This window comes from Bos grunniens, chromosome 13 (assembly GCF_055505025.1).
Source record: "Bos grunniens cultivar Pamir isolate PY7600 chromosome 13, Bosgru_T2T1.0, whole genome shotgun sequence".
Classification (NCBI taxonomy): domain Eukaryota; kingdom Metazoa; phylum Chordata; class Mammalia; order Artiodactyla; family Bovidae; genus Bos; species Bos grunniens.
The window spans coordinates 11,197,897-11,213,693 of record NC_141177.1 but is presented as its reverse complement, the minus strand read 5'-3'; the positions used below and the strand labels follow the sequence as shown (position 1 = coordinate 11,213,693).

Below are 15,797 nucleotides of genomic sequence, written 5' to 3'. Positions count from 1 at the left end.
CAAGTGGGCCTTAGAAAGTATCACTATGAACAAAGCTAGTGGAGGTGATGGAATTCCAGTTGAGCTATTTCAAATCCTGAAAGATGATGCTGTGAAAGTGCTGCACTCAATATGCCAGCAAATTTGGGAAACTCAGCAGTGGCCACAGGACTGGAAAAGGTCAGTTTTCATTCCAATCCCAAAGAAAGGCAATGCCAAAGAATGCTCAAACTACCACACAATTGCACTCATCTCATACACTAGTAAAGTAATGCTCAAAATTCTCCAAGCCAGGCTTCAGCAGTACATGAACCATGAACTTCCTGATGTTCAAGCTGGTTTTAGAAAAGGCAGAAGAACCAGAGATCAAATTGCCAACATCCGCTGGATCATGGAAAAAGCAAGAGAGTTCCAGAAAAACATCTATTTCTGCTTTATTGACTATGCCAAGGCCTTTGACTGTGTGGATCACAATAAACTGCAGAAAATTCTTCAAGAGATGGGAATACCAGACCATCTGACCTGCCTCTTGAGAAACCTATATGCAGGTCAGGAAGCAACAGTTAGAACTGGACATGGAGCAACAGACTGGTTCCAAATAGGAAAAGGAGTACGTCAAGGCTATATATTGTCACCCTGCTTATTTAACTTCTATGCAGAGTACATCATGAGAAACACTGGGCTGGAAGAAACACAAGCTGAAATCAAGATCACCAGGAGAAATCTCAATAACCTCAGATATGCAGATGACACCACCCTTATGGCAGAAAGTGAAGAGGAGCTAAAGAGCCTCTTGATGAAAGTGAAAGAGGAGAGTGAAAAAGTTGGCTTAAAGTTCAACATTCAGAAAATGAAGATCATGGTGTCTGGTCCCATCACTTCATGGCAGATAGATGGGGAAACAGTAGAAACAGTGTCAAACTTTATTTTTTGGGGCTCCAAAATCACTGCAGATGGTGATTGCAGCCATGAAATTAAAAGATGCTTACTCCTTGGAAGGAAAGTTATGACCAACCTAGATAGCATATTCAAAAGCAGAGACATTACTTTGCCAACAAAGGTCCGTCTAGTCAAGGCTTTGGTTTTTCCAGTGGTCATGTATGGATGTGAGAGTTGGACTGTGAAGAAGGCTGAACGCCGAAGAATTGATGCTTTTGAACTGTGGTGTTGAAGAAGACTCTTGAGAGTCCCCTGGACTGCAAGGAGATCCAACCAGTCCATTCTAATGGAGATCTTTAATGGAGATCTAATGGAGATCCTGGGTATTCTTTGGAAGGACTGATGCTGAGGCTGAAACTCCAGTACTTTGGCCACCTCATGGGAAGAGTTGACTCATTGGAAGAAAGCCTGATGCTGGGAGGGATTGGGGCAGGAGGAGAAGGGGACGACAGAGGATGAGATGTCTGGATGGCATCACCAACTTGATGGACATGAGTTTGAGTGAACTCCGGGAGTTGGTGATGGACAGGGAGGCCTGGTGTGCTGTGATTCATGTTGTTGCAAAGAGTCAGACATGACTGAGCGACTCAACTGAAGTGAACAGAATGGCCAAAAAAGCAAAAACAAAAAAACTGTCAAAAATTCTTGAGGACTTTGAAGGTCGCCAGGTTGCCTTGAGCTGGTGTGTGTGTGGTGTGAGTGCATGTTCATAGTGTGTATGTGTGGTGTGGCGTGTTATGTGCGTGATATGTAGTATGTGTGGTGTATATGTGTGTATTGCATTTGGGGTGTGTGTGTGTGTGTGTGTGTGTGTGTGTGCTCATGTGTGTTGATGGGTAGGGGATAAGGCAAGTAAAGGCAATGGTGGGAAGATGGCTTAGAGCTGTGATTCTCAATCCTGGCTGCACATTAAATATTACCCAAGGAAGCTTCTAAAAATATTCACACCCGATAACAATAGGAGAATGTTGTTGTTCTTAGGAGAGTCATGCTGAAGTCTTAGAGATGAAAGGTTATGTCTGCAAGTTACTTTCAAATGGTTCAGCAAAATAAAACAAAACACTCTGTACTCCCATGAAGCGGGGAGAGAGAGAGAGGAAGGGAGAGAAAGAGACAGAGAGGGCAAAAGCAAGTGTGGCAACGTTTGGTGAATCCAGGTGAAGATCACACTGGTGTTCATTATACTATCTTTTTCAACTGTTTTATAGGTTTGACTTTTTTTTTTCCCTAAAATACAGTGTTGAGAAAATCAAGGCACATCCCCAGACCTCTGGAGATGCATATTGTAAATTTCCAGGTATTCTGATTTTATCAGTGTGTGATGAGCTGGCACTTTTAAGAACGAGGATAAAAACCCGTTGTTGGGATGAAGGAAAGCTTTTTAAAAGTCCCGCCTTTGCTGCTCCTGAAACGCCGTGATACCACCTTGGACGGTCACTTCACCATAGAAACTGGAAGCAACAGCCCAGACCTCCAGTGTCAGCGGAACCAACACAGAACAGCAAGGGACTCTGCTGGCATCATGGAGTCACGGACTCACAGCCCCCAGAATAACTAGACAGGGAGTGCCTTTCTTAGGGAAGAAAGACGGGAAACTAAATGCATCCCACCTGACACAGAATTATTGAGACCGATGGATCCAGAATTTAAAATAAGCATTACAAAAAGACTCAAAGAAATAAAGCAAGATGGAAAGAGTGTGAAGAAAAACTAAGAAATTGTTTAAAAGAAGCGATATTAAGCATGAAAAACAGAACAGCTGGAGGAAAGAATACAAGAGATGGGATGGATCAAGCAACAATTGATAGAACCTCAAGGAGATGTTGATAATTTATTATTTGCCATTGGACGTTTTATCATATTCTACTCTGAAATGGACAGATTAAGTAGGCTAAAAATAATCAGAAATATTTTTAAAAAATCTTCTATTTGCTCCCAGTGTTTTGAAATTTCACAATGATATCCTTTCGGTGGACCCCAACTTTTTTGGCACGTGGGACAATTTCATGGAAGACAATTTTTCAGCAGATCAGGGTGGGGGCATGATTCAAGTGCACTGCATTTGTTGTGCACTGTATTTCTTTTTTAAATTTCTAGTCTAATGCCACTGCTGATCTGACAGGAACTACCGGTCCATGGCCTGGAGGCTGGGGACCCCTGCTTTAGTCTTTTTTTGTGTGCGTCTTGCTAGATACTTGTGGATTTTTTCAATCTGGAAGTTGAGATCCTTCTCTTTGGGGAGAATTGCTATTATTTTGTTACTGACATATGGTAATATTGTGATTTATAATGAGAAATATACGTTTAGTCTTTGACCCCTTTCCTGGCACAGAGCTACTAACACCCTTCGAATTTCCCGTGAGAAGAGTGTCTTGTTACGTTATTGAGGTCACTTTTGGCTAGCCCTTAGGTAACCTAAGGATGGAGGCTGGTTGCCAGGGGAAACAACCATGTCATTAGAGGGTTAGAACTTTCAGTACCCCACCTTCCATCGCCCACTCCAACCTCTGAAGTTGGGGAGAGGGGCTGGAGGGTGAATCAGTCACCAATGGCAGATGATAATGAAGCCTCCAAAAAAACCCCAAAGGACCTGGTTCAGACAGCGTCCAGATTGGTGAACACATGGAGATGCGAAGACAGTGTCTGTCCTGGAGAGGGCTTACAAGCCCTGTGCCCTTCCTCCACACCTTGCCCTGCACAGCTTTTCCATCTGGCAGTTCCTGAGTTTTATCTTTTCTATAATAAACCAACAATCTAGTAAATAAATTATTTCTCTGGGTCCTATGAGCCACTCCAGCAAATTGCTGAAACCTGAAGAGGGGGTGATTGGAATCTGATTTCTAGCCAGTGGGGTCAGAAGCACAGGTGAAAAACTGGACCTGTGATTGGCCTGGGTGAGGGAGTCACATAGGATTGAACCATTTACCCGTGGAATCTGATGCCTCATCCAGGTAGATGGTGTCAGAATCCAGTTGAATTGTAGGACTCCCAGCTGGGGTCTGAGAATTGCTTATTGGCGTGGGGACCTTCTCCCACATTGAAATTGCTACCAGAACCCATGTATATACTCCCCTATGCTCCTCTGGAACTCCTCTTATTTGGATCATTTCTTGCCTTTCTTGCCAATTTTCTGTATCTTTGTCTTTTTGGTCCATTTTATGGGAGATTTCCTCATCTATATCTTCCAACCCTGCTGCTGATTAAAAAAAAAATTTCTCCTATCTTATTTTTAACTTTAAGAGCACCCTCTTGTTCTCAGAATGTTGCTTTTATCAAAAATAGAATCCTGTTCTTGTTTCATGCTTGCAACCCTTCATACCTTTGAGGAAATGAATACTTAGTAAAAAGAGGTCTTCTTCCTAAATCATATCTCTTTTTTGAAATCCCTTTGTATTGGTTTTTATTGCTGTTGTAACAAATTAACATGACACAAATTTATTGTCTTACCATTCTGCAGGAAAAAAAAGTTCAATATGAGGTGGTTAGATAGCATCACCAACTCAATGGACATGAATTTGAGCAAACTCCAGGAGATAGTGGAGGACAGAGGAGCCTGGCGTGCTACAGTCCTTGAGGTTGCAAAGAGTCAGACCTGACTGGACGACTGAACAACAGCAGATTTCACTGGGCTATAATCATAGGACTGTGTTCCTTTCTGGAGACTCCATTTTCTAGGCTTTCGCAGCTTTTAGAGGCTACCACATTCCCTCCTCACAGCCCCATTTCTCATCTGCAAAGCCAGAGACTCACAACCCTCTGACTCTTTCTCTAGTTGTCACATCTCTGTCTGACCATAGCCAGGAAATGTCCTCAGCTTTCAAGGCTGCGTGTCATTAGATGGGGTTCATCCGGATAATCCAGGATAATCTCACCTCAAAGTCAGTTGATTATCAAGCTTACTTGCCTTTGCAGCCATGTAACATATTTAGCACATTTACAGGTTCTGGGGATTCGGACATGAACATTTTGAGGGGTCATTATCCTGCCTGCCATTTTTTTAAAAAACAAGTTTGAGTTCTGATTTTCACATTAGAGGTTTTCTCAGATATCTGGTAGTCCAATATCTGAGTTATCTGAACATATTTAATAATAGGGGACTAAGAAATGTATCAGAAGCTCTGAAAGCATGAGCCGAGCTTGTTGACTGTGAAATTCCCTGTGAGTGATTTGACTGGTCATGCATGCGTGCCCAGTCACTTCAGTCGTGTCTGACTCTCTGCGACCCTATGAACCGTAGCCCACCAGGCTCCTCTGTCCATGGGATTCTCCTGGCAAGAATACTGGAATAGGTTGCCATGACCTCCTCCAGGGGATCTTCCTGACCCAGGGATCAAACCCGAGTCTCCGAACTTGCAGGTGGATTCTTTACTGCTGAGCCACTGAGGAAGCCCCTTAACTGGACATATCCATGGGCAAACTCAATGTTAGCAGCTTTGGGACTTTCCTAATGCACTGCTCTGATTCCCAGAGAAAACTTTCACAGTCGCCTGCCTGGAGGAAGAGGGCCTGCCTTCACACTCTGAAGATGAATAAGGGAGGAGTCGGGGGTTTCAAAATCCAGGGAGTGAGTGTTGGCTTTGTTCTTTGTTTCCTTCAGTGTGGCTTGGTGTCCTTTTTTCAGGGACTAGACCTTCAGTCCTCTGTCTGGGTATGATCAGTCGGGGAGGGGAAGGGGCAAGGGTATTGGACTGTCTCCCCAAGAGACTTCCAACCCCCATCCAGCTTCTACTTGAATCTTCTCTGCCTCTAGAGATTCCTGATAACAATTGCCGATTATTTTGGCAAGGTGGGAGGGGTTTTATATAAATTGAGTTGGTTCTTGGATTTACCCCTGCTGTCTTAGAACTCAGCTTTCTTAATTCTCAGTTAATATGTTTCACTTGTTCCATCTTTCAAAATGTTGTTGTTGCTTTTCCTCTTACTGGTCCTTTTTAATCTGTGCTTTATTTGTTGTTGCTAAATCCCCTTTCATTGTTTTCATGGAATTTCTAAAGAGAGCAGAGCGCAATGCTTGGGTTCAATTCATCAATTCATCATCTTTAACTGGAAATTGGTACATTTTTCTATATTTGTTGTACCTATTGGGCAACATGGAGATGGGGAAGTGCCCTGGCCCACTGGGGGGCGCCTCTTCTGATTCTCATTTTTCTCCCTTTTTGGAAGTGGATCAATCAGATTGAAGAGATGTCAAGCTAAAGGAAAAGCTCATTACTATAGGCTTTCTGTGTTGAAGACTAAGGATATTCTCACCCCAACCTTATTTGTTGATGATGTTGGTCTATATTTGTGAGAATAGTCTCAAGATGACTGTCCCCATCTTCCATGATTCTGCCTTCACCTTGATAACATCTGGCATATGTGTGTGTGTGTGTGTGCATGCATGCATGCACATGTGCGTGCATATACTCCTCATTCTTTAGAATGCTGTACCCTCAGCAGTATTCAGACTCTGGCTCAGAGAAATGTGATAGGAGCATTGCTCTTGTATGGCTCCATTACCATGGTTTCAGAATGCTGTTTATGCAGGGACCTCGGTCTCAGATTTTCTCAGGACTTACCTAGGTCTTTCTCTTCATGCCTCCTATGTGGAGATAGCGCCGTAACTTTGCATTAGTTTTACAGCCATTTGTGCTAAGTCTCTAAGTCCGACTCCTTGCTATTCTATGGACCAGAGCCCACCAGGCTCCTCTGTCCATGGGATTCTCCAGGCAAGATTTCTGGAGTGGATTGCCATGCCCTCCTCCAGGGGATCTTCCCGACCTAGGGATCCAACCCAAGTCTCTTACATCTCCTGCACTGGTGGGTTCTTTACCACTAGCACCACTTCGGAAGCCCCTCAACAGCTGGGTTGCCATTTCCTCTTCCAGGGGATCTTCCCAACCCAGGAAATGAACCCAGGTCTCTTGCATTGCAGGTGGATTCTTTACCATCGGAGCCATCAGGGAAGCACTTTACAGCCATAGGAACATCCAATACCATACATGTTTAATTAACTACAGGGCAAACCAGAATATAACACATATCTCCATCCATTTTCCAATTTAGAATAGCCTCTGGAGAATCCCAGGGACGGGGGAACCTAGTGGGCTGCTCTCTATGGGGTCACACAGAGTCAGACACAACTGCAGCGACTTAGCAGCAGCAGCAGCAGCACCAGATTCTTCAGTTCAATTTGGTTCAGTCGCTCAGTCGTGTCTGACTCTTTGCGACCCCATGAATCGCAGCACGCCAGGCCTCCCTGTCCATCACCATCTCCCGGAGTTCATTCAAACTCACGTCCATTGAGTCAGTGATGCCATCCAGCCATCTCATCCTCTGTCATCCCCTTCTCCTCCTGCCCCGAATCCCTCCCAGCATCAGACTCTTTTCCAATGAGTCAACTCTTCGCATGAGGTGGCCAAAGTACTGGAGTTTCAGCTTTAGCATCATTCCTTCCAAAGAAATCCCAGGGCTGATCTCCTTTAGAATGGACTGGTTGGATCTCCTTGCAGTCCAAGGGACTCTCAAGAGTCTTCTCCAACACCACAGTTCAAAAGCATCAATTCTTCACAGTCCAACTCTCACATCCATGCATGACCACAGGAAAAACCATAGCCTTGACTAGACGGACCTTTGTTGGCAAAGTAATGTCTCTGCTTTTGAATATGCTATCTAGGTTGGTCATAACTTTCCTTCCAAGGAGTAAGCGTCTTTTAATTTCATGGCCGCAGTCACCTTCTGCAGTGATTTTGGAGCCCCCAAAAATAAAGTCTGACACTGTTTTCACTGTTTCCCCATCTATTTCCCATGAAGTGATGGGACCAGATGCCATGATCTTCGTTTTCTGAATGTTGAGCTTTAAGCCAACTTTTTCACTCCCCACTTTCATCAAGAGGCTTTTTAGTTCCTCTTCACTTTCTGCCATAAGGGTGCTGTCATCTGCATATCTGAGGTTATTGATATTTCTCCTGGCAATCTTGATTCCAGCTTGTGTTTCTTCCAGTCCAGCGTTTCTCATGATGTAATCTGCATATAAGTTAAATATGAACAGATTCTTAGTCATCTTAAATATTTAAAAAAAAAAAAAAACTTTAGGGCATAGTGGAAACAGGTGTTTACTTACAAAATTTTTTGGAATAATTACACACATTTAGAATTATATATTACAAAAATAATTTTATTTATTGCTTTATTGCTTTTTTCCATTTATTTTTAACAAAATTTATTTATTATTTATTTTCGGCCGCCCTGTCTCCACTGCTCCTGTGCTCTAGTTGTGACGAGCAGGGGCTACTCACTGTGGTGGTTTCTCTGGTTGCAGAGCATGGGCTCTGGAGCACATGGGCTTCAGTAGATTAAGCTTACAGGCTTAGTTGCCCTGAGGCATGTGAGATCTCCCCTGTGGGGATCAAACCCATATCCCCTGCATTGGTAGGCGGATTCTTAACCACTGGACCACCAGGGAAGTCCTGCCACTCATGTTTTAAGGAGCAGTTTTGTTCAAGGTCTTCACCAGTATCTCGGACATCAGTGTTCTTGTCATCTGTAGGGCCATTTTGGGGGGAATCATCTTAAGTTTTCCACACCACATTATCTTTATTTCCGTTTAAGGCATTTGAGATACACTAACGTTTGAATCTATATTTTTGCTTTCACAGAAACCTGTATCCCAAGCCACAGTAATGCATTGTGTCAGGACAGGTTTGGGTTGTTTAATTTGTCCTGGTGGTGTTTGTGCATGACTTCCACAGACAACCGTTTCCTGTATTGATTTTAAAGCAAGCTTTAAGAGGCTTGTTTACAAAGACATCGGACGCCTGCAATTGTGAGGTGATACCTCCAGCAATAATTACTAAATCTGTGTCAAATTTCTTTGCCTTCCTTATTGACTGACTCTGTCAGGTGCCATCTCTAATCATCCCAAACCAGCATTGATTGAGGTCATTTCAGGTCGTTGTTTCCTCCCCAGACAGGATTTTTGTTCGAAACAAAGAAATTGAGAGTGACTTCCCATAATATGAGAGATTTTGTAAGGACTAAAATTTAGGGCAATTCTTTTCTGAGAGTTAATTTTTAGAAATATATAATACTTTAAATTCGTACTGAAGTGGTCTTATTACTAATTACCAGTCCTCTTTCATCATGATCTCCTTGTTTCTGGTTCTACACTTTGATCCAACAATCAGCAGGCTTTGAGTACAGTTGTTTTTAAATATCATTTACACACTGATGACTTTCAGTTTTATACCTTCTGACATCTCCCTTGATCTCAGCTTATATATTCACCTGGCAACCTAACACTTCCAATTGATGTCTAGTAAGCATCTCCAATGTAAACCATCCAAAGCAGAATACCAAAGTACTGATTGATCCCCTCACTCCCTACTTTAGAATCTGTTTCTCCTTCGTGCGTGCATGCTCAGTCACTCACTTGTGTCCGACTCTTTGCAACTCCATGGACTGTAGCCCGCCAGGGTCCTCTGTCCGTGAAATTTTCCAGGCAACAATACTGGAGTAGATTGCCATTTCCTCCTCATTTCCAGGGGTTCTTCCTAACCCAGGGATCTAAACCCACATCTCTTGCAGTTCCTGCATTGGCAAGGCAGATTCTTTAGTGCTAAGCCACCTCACTCCTCCTTATTTCAGTTAATGACTTCATGCATTTTTCTGCTCAGGTTCAAACACTAAAAAGTTATTCTTTATTCTGTTCTTTCCCTCATCAACCCCCAGTACCGAATTCATCCCAAATTCTATTAACACTTCCTTCACAATCCACTCATTCTCATCTTCAAACCTTTTATGTGCTACTTCCTCTTTCTGTAACATGTCCCTTTGGACATGCATAGGACTCATTTCATTCAGGTCTCTGATGAAAGAGATGTTTAGATGTCCTCTTCCCAAAAGCAACCCACTGACATCTTACTTTCAGCTTTTCTGTATCCTTCTATTTCAGATTTATCTCTTGTTAAAGAACATATGAGTTTTATACTTTTTAATATGGTTTATCTTTGTATTAATTTTGACCCTTTTGACTATTTATATTTAGTGTAATTAAGAATGTATTTAAGTTTAAATCTACCATTTTACTGTGTAATTTCTATTTTCCTCTATCCTTTATTTTTTTCTGTTGAAGTTTGTGTTTTTGTGGCCTCTTTTGTCACCTCAGTAATTATACATACTTTTACTATTCCTTTAAAGGCTACCATAGAGACTACAACAAGTGTCCTTGACTTATCAAAGTCCAACATTAATGTGTATTTTTATCTTCTTCCCAATCAATGCAAGGGTCTTAGAACACTTTAGCAGTGTTTATCTCCTCCCAACCTGGTTGCGAGATTTAAATGGAATAGGGTATGTAACGATAGGGACCAAATTTTGTTCAATCTTTCTCTCCTCTCATTGAGGGAGAAGCTTCCTATCCTGTCTTCACCCTTTGGTTCTATGAGCTGTCAATCATTGCAGCTTTTTTCCCCTGGACCAGAGCTGGAGAATGGAGCCTATTGGGCCAAGCAGAAATCTTCCTAGGAGTTTTCAAATTGGAGTTAAAGGAAGAGGTGTAGCATCTTTCAGATGGGAGAGTGCGGGAGGTGTGAGGCAGGGAGTTGGTGGCGTCCAGGTGGCCCAGGAAGTCAGTGTGGAAGAATGAAGCCTAGAGAACGCTCTGGAGGCATTTCTCCTTGGTTTCTGGTTATTTCTGCAGCAGCTGTAGCTCGTGCTGTATTAAACAAACATACACATCACTTATTCTATCTTAACCAAGCTAGATTACCATAGATTTCTGACTCACGTCTAAAGTCACCTAATTCAGTGATCAGACACCCAAGGACCCTCAGATGAGGTCATTTTGCTCCTTCATCCTTTCTCTTTTCAGAGCCTTTATCACTCCAGTTTTATATCATTGTCTTCTCTGTGATTCTTACTTTCCCATCAGATCTGAGGTTGTGTGCAGAGAAATTTAGTCATTCAACTTGGTCTTCCTGGTGAGCTATCTTGGGGTTCAATTGGTGTTTGAGGATGTGTTGATTAACTCACAAGGCTCAGGCAACAACAGTTGAGCATCAGAGTCCTTGCTAAGGGAGTGAGGGTACTTAGAAAACTCCAGTATGGTTGCCAGGACTTCTGCCAACTCCCAAGGAGGGCTAAATTTGGACTTCTGTGAATTTCAATGGCTAATTTCATTTCCACTCAGTTCCACCAAACCCAAGTTTCTGGAAGTGCGTCCTGAGACTCCACATATGTATCAAGCAACTGGGAGATTTTAGCATGACCAAAACCCGAGACTCTCTGAACTGAGTCTTTTATGCAACTCTGAGTTAACAGTCTTACTTCTTCAGATTTCTGAGCAGAGCATTTTGGGAAAAGTTATGACCAAAACGAGCCAGTGAGCTTAGTTTCTTATGCTAATGGTTCCAGAGGCCTCATAATTACATGACAACACGAGTGTCCCATAATTAGCGTCTGCTGTTCTGTTCCTGGGGGTCAATTGTTCTGCAACAATGGCCATGCTCAGCCCTGGACAGCCCGCATCCCGCTCAGCTGCTCCCCTCCACATTCCATTCTCATGAGAGAAGAGCCCCGAGTTCTCAGGGCTTTAACCCTCTCCTGCCAGGACCCAGGGACCAGAGCCAAGCTGGGAGGGGTTCACGATCTGCTGCTGAGCACCTGAGGGAAGTGGAAGAAAGATTCCAAGAAATGACTGAGTGTTTGGAGCAGCCAGCACTTTGCATCTAAGACTGTGTTTCTCACCCTGATCTAACGAAGCATTAACTTTGGGGATGGAGGCATAGGAATCCTCCCGGTGACTCTGATTATATTAGGATTTGGGTCATATCGGCTCAATCCTTACCTCTTGCAGGCTGAAGAGTTGGCTAAGAGGGCAGGAAAACTTACCCCTGACACGTTTCTGTCATTCAGACTCCCAAAACAGGCTTTCTCCTCCTCGGTGGAATGACGAGTGACCAAGCAGCAGAGTAGTGTAGTGACAAGAACACCACTGAATCCGACCTGGAAACCTGTGTCAAATCGTGGCTATCAGCCACCAGCTATGTGACTCTAGGAAGCTTGTTTCATCTCTGAGCTGCTAATTCCTTACCTATAAAATGAGGATAAGCATGCTTGTGTGCATGCTAAGTCACTTCTGTCATGTCTGACTCTTTGGGACCCTGTGGATTGTAGCCCACCAGGCTCCTCTGTCCACGGGATTCTCCAGGCAAGACTACTAGAGTGGGTTGCCATGCCCTCCTCCAGAGGATCTTCCTGACCCAGGGATAGAACCTGCATCTCTTATGTTTCCTTGCACTGGCAGACAGGTTCTTTACCACACGTGCCACCTGGGAAGCAAGGATAAGCATACCCACCTTTATTACTTGGATATTTCTTTCCCCTTCTTCTCTCTCTCTCTCTTTTTTTTTAAAGGAAAGATCCTTTTATTGGGGTGGACATGGAGCACGCACTAGTCCATGATAAAATGACTTAAGAGAAAGATCCTGAAGGGCTGACTTCTCCCCCTTACTCAGTCTCAGAGCAAGGTCTCGGCACAGAATAGGTCCCAGTGGAACTTGAGACAGGGCCAAGTCTTTAAGGCCTGGACTGGTAGGAGAGGGCTGGGAGAAGGGCCCCCCACCTTTGCCGGCCAGCCGCAGCAGTGTTCCGGCTCTAGACACTCACAGACACGCTCCAGTTTTCCAGAGGAGAACTGGGGGGCAAGAGGAGGAAGGAGAACTGGACGGGGGTGGGGGTGGGGAGGTGAGTAACAATATATATATATATTTTTAAGCATCTACCAACATGACACTACTGGATCTGACGTCCCCTGTAACCATCACTTGGTACATTTTACCAGCGTAAATAAAAACTCAAGGAAAATAAACACATTGGCTTCTATGAAGTTGGAGGCGGTGTGGAAGGGGCATGGTGGGCCGCTGGAGGGGGTGGGGGTGGGGGTGAGGGTGGGGGTGGGGGTGGGGGTCGGATGGGGGTGGGGGTGGGGGTGGGAGGGCGCTACCACAAGGCAGGTGAGCGAGGAGCAGACAAGACAGGAGGCGCCTGTCGGGGAGCGTGAGCCTTAAGTGTCCTCGTCCACGTCGGGCTGTCCTCCGTGCGACCTTGAGGGGGCGCGGGGTGCCGAGCTCTCGCCCCCCAGGGCCACTAGCTCCAGGTCTCTCTTCCTGGCGGCATTCTTTCTGTCCCATTGCTGATGTAGGAAGCACAAAAGAATGTTTTTTCTGTCACGATGATCTGTTCAGACGGGTACTCCCGAGTGGGCAGGGAGACCGAGGGACGTCTGTTCGAGGCTTTGCACCCAGAGTCGGCATGAAATCTACTAAAATTGCTTTTGTTGTAGACAGGCAGTGCTTTCAGAAAATCTACCATCTTGTTTCCTCAGCTGCGGCCACCACAGCTGCCTTCTTGCCCCCAGTAACTCACCCCCTACTTTTACAATATTCTTGGCATTATGAGTTTAGCACCCAAGGTTCTGACCAATGGATGGTACTTGGGTGTCCACAAAAACCACGTGGGGAGCTTTTATAGAATGAAGACCTGACCAGTTGAGCTGGAATCCTGGCAAGGGCATGATTAACTTGGGAATAAGTGTTTGGGGAGAGCTCTGAAGGTCCTCCTGATAACACTGCTCACACCCATTCATGAGAGACTCGAAAGGACTGTGATGTGTAAAAAGTGCGTGATTTTACAGAGGCATCAGTTTAAATTGTGCACGTTGATACGTTCAAGTTAGCAGGGAGTCAGCCTGGCATGGACCTGTCTGTCTTCTTTCTAAGATTCACAGGGGTCCAAACACTTTATCTGATTCCCTTATTTAAGCTTGGATTTGTACTGCTAGCCTGGGCTACTGCCATGAGCTCCAGACTCATGCATCCACCTACCTGCCTGCTCTCTGCACCTAGAAGTGAACAGACTTCTCCAGTGAATTTGTTCCAACAGCTCCTGATCTCCCCATGCCTGTTCCACTCTCAGTCTCAACAGTGACTCAATTCTTATACTGTCACAGGCTGAACCTTCTAGCCCTTACTACATCTTCTTCTCCTTCTACTCCACCTCCCCAAGGCTCAGCGGTATAGAATCCACCTGCAATGCAGGAGACACAGGAGATGCAGGTTTGATCCCTGGGTCAGGAAGATCCCCTGGAGGAGGAAATGGTAACCCACTCCTATATTCTTGCCTGAAAAATGTCATGGACAGAGGAGCCTGGCAGGCTACAGTCCACGGGATTGCAAGGAGTCGGACATGACTGAATGACTGAATACATGCGCGCGCGCACACACACACACACACACTCAGGGTACGGTATCTTTACCATCTTCATGGCTGCCCATCCTAAGCCACCATTACCTCTCTCCTCAATAATCACTCTAGCACCTAAACGATCTTGCTTCTTTCACCCTTGACTTGCTCCAGTCAAATGTCACCTTAACAAGAGTCCTTTCTGCCTCAAACACAAGCCCCTCACTCCATCCCATTTCCTATTTTTTTGCTTTTCTTTTTAGCATTTATACTAGCTCTGATAATTTTGTTTATTTTCTTATTGTCTGTTCTTTCCTAGAATGTAAGTCCCAAGAAGGTATGAGTGTTTGTCTGTTTTATCAAACATGCTGGGTTCCCAGTGTTAAAAACAACACCAAGTGCGTGACAGGCACTCTGTACATGTTTGTCGAATGAATGAATGAATTGCCCACAACAACTACATATTACTGCCTTCATTTTACTAACCAGGAAACAGAGGTTCAGAAGGTGTTACTTTCCCCAAGGCCACACTATAAACAGAGTATGAATAGATTTTTGAACCCAGGACTGATGAGTTTAGAAATCATTCTTCTGCATGTAGAGGAGGGGCCACTTTTGCAATCTACCATAATTTCCTTCTAAATGTAGCTCCTGCAATGGCATTTCAAATCGAGATTACTATTCTCATAGATGAATGTGGAAGCTTAACTCAAAGACAAAGCTCTCTGCTCTGAGCCAAGATAACCCTGTAACGCAACCATGGTCAGTACTGACATGATAAGGAAATCTACCCTACGTGGCTCTTTTGCTCAGTGTTTCCCACTGGAGAGGAATCATAAAAAGAAAAATACTCAAACCATGGGAAGCCCGTTTGTAAAAAGATTTTATTTTATTTTTTCAAGACATGTAATGTCAGTAGTTGCAGTGCCCAGGCTTCACTGCCTTGCGGCAAGTGGGATCTTAGTTCCCTGACCAGGGATCAAACCCTGTGTTCCTGAATTGGAAGACAGATTCTTAACCACTGGATCCCAGGGAAATCCCAGCACAAAGATATCTATCACTTAAGTACTCATTTATTTAGGAGAATCCTTGAGAATTCTAAGTCTGAGCTGCAGGGCCCATTTGAGAAGTCTGGGAGCCGAGAAGGAGTGAGCAAAAGATTCTGTGAAGGAGCCATTTGGGAGGTAGGAGGAAAAGAAGGGGCATGTGATGTTCTGGGAGTCAAAGCAGAACAGTGCATCAAGGTGGGTTCCTGGAAACAAGATCAGAAAATGGTTTAATATGGAGAGAATAACGAAAGAACGAGAAAGAGAAAATAATGAATCTCCACTCAAGGATATAAAATAGGACTTTAATCAATAAAATAATAAGTACATGATAGGGCTTCCTATCCTGAATAGGAAGTGTTGGTATAGAAAGGATTTACATTCTTCTTAGATTAGTCTTTATTTTAAAAAATTAAAAAAAAAATTTTTGGCCACACCACATGGCATGCAGGATCTTAGTCCGCCGCCAGGGGTTAGATCGTACCCCCTGCAGCGGAAGCTCAGAGGCTTAACCACGGGACCACCAGGGAAATCCTCTTAGATTAGTCTTTAATTCAAGGTAATCCCGATAAAAACATCTCCCTCAAATTGATGGGACTTTAACAGTTATTA

The 15,797-nt window shown here is 44.1% G+C and overlaps 1 long non-coding RNA gene and 1 pseudogene across 1 annotated transcript; both read right to left on the bottom strand.

Moving 5' to 3' along the window:
* Positions 1 to 6,886: 6,886 nt before the first annotated feature.
* Positions 6,887 to 12,481, bottom strand: LOC147360200 (uncharacterized). Its single transcript, XR_015138996.1, has 2 exons — positions 9,329 to 12,481; positions 6,887 to 7,923 (listed from the first exon to the last, which is right to left on the bottom strand). It is a non-coding gene; the product is annotated as an uncharacterized LOC147360200 (long non-coding RNA).
* Positions 12,482 to 12,883: 402 nt separating this feature from the next.
* On the bottom strand, positions 12,884 to 13,380 carry LOC147360199 (DET1- and DDB1-associated protein 1 pseudogene; annotated as a pseudogene).
* Positions 13,381 to 15,797: the final 2,417 nt, after the last annotated feature.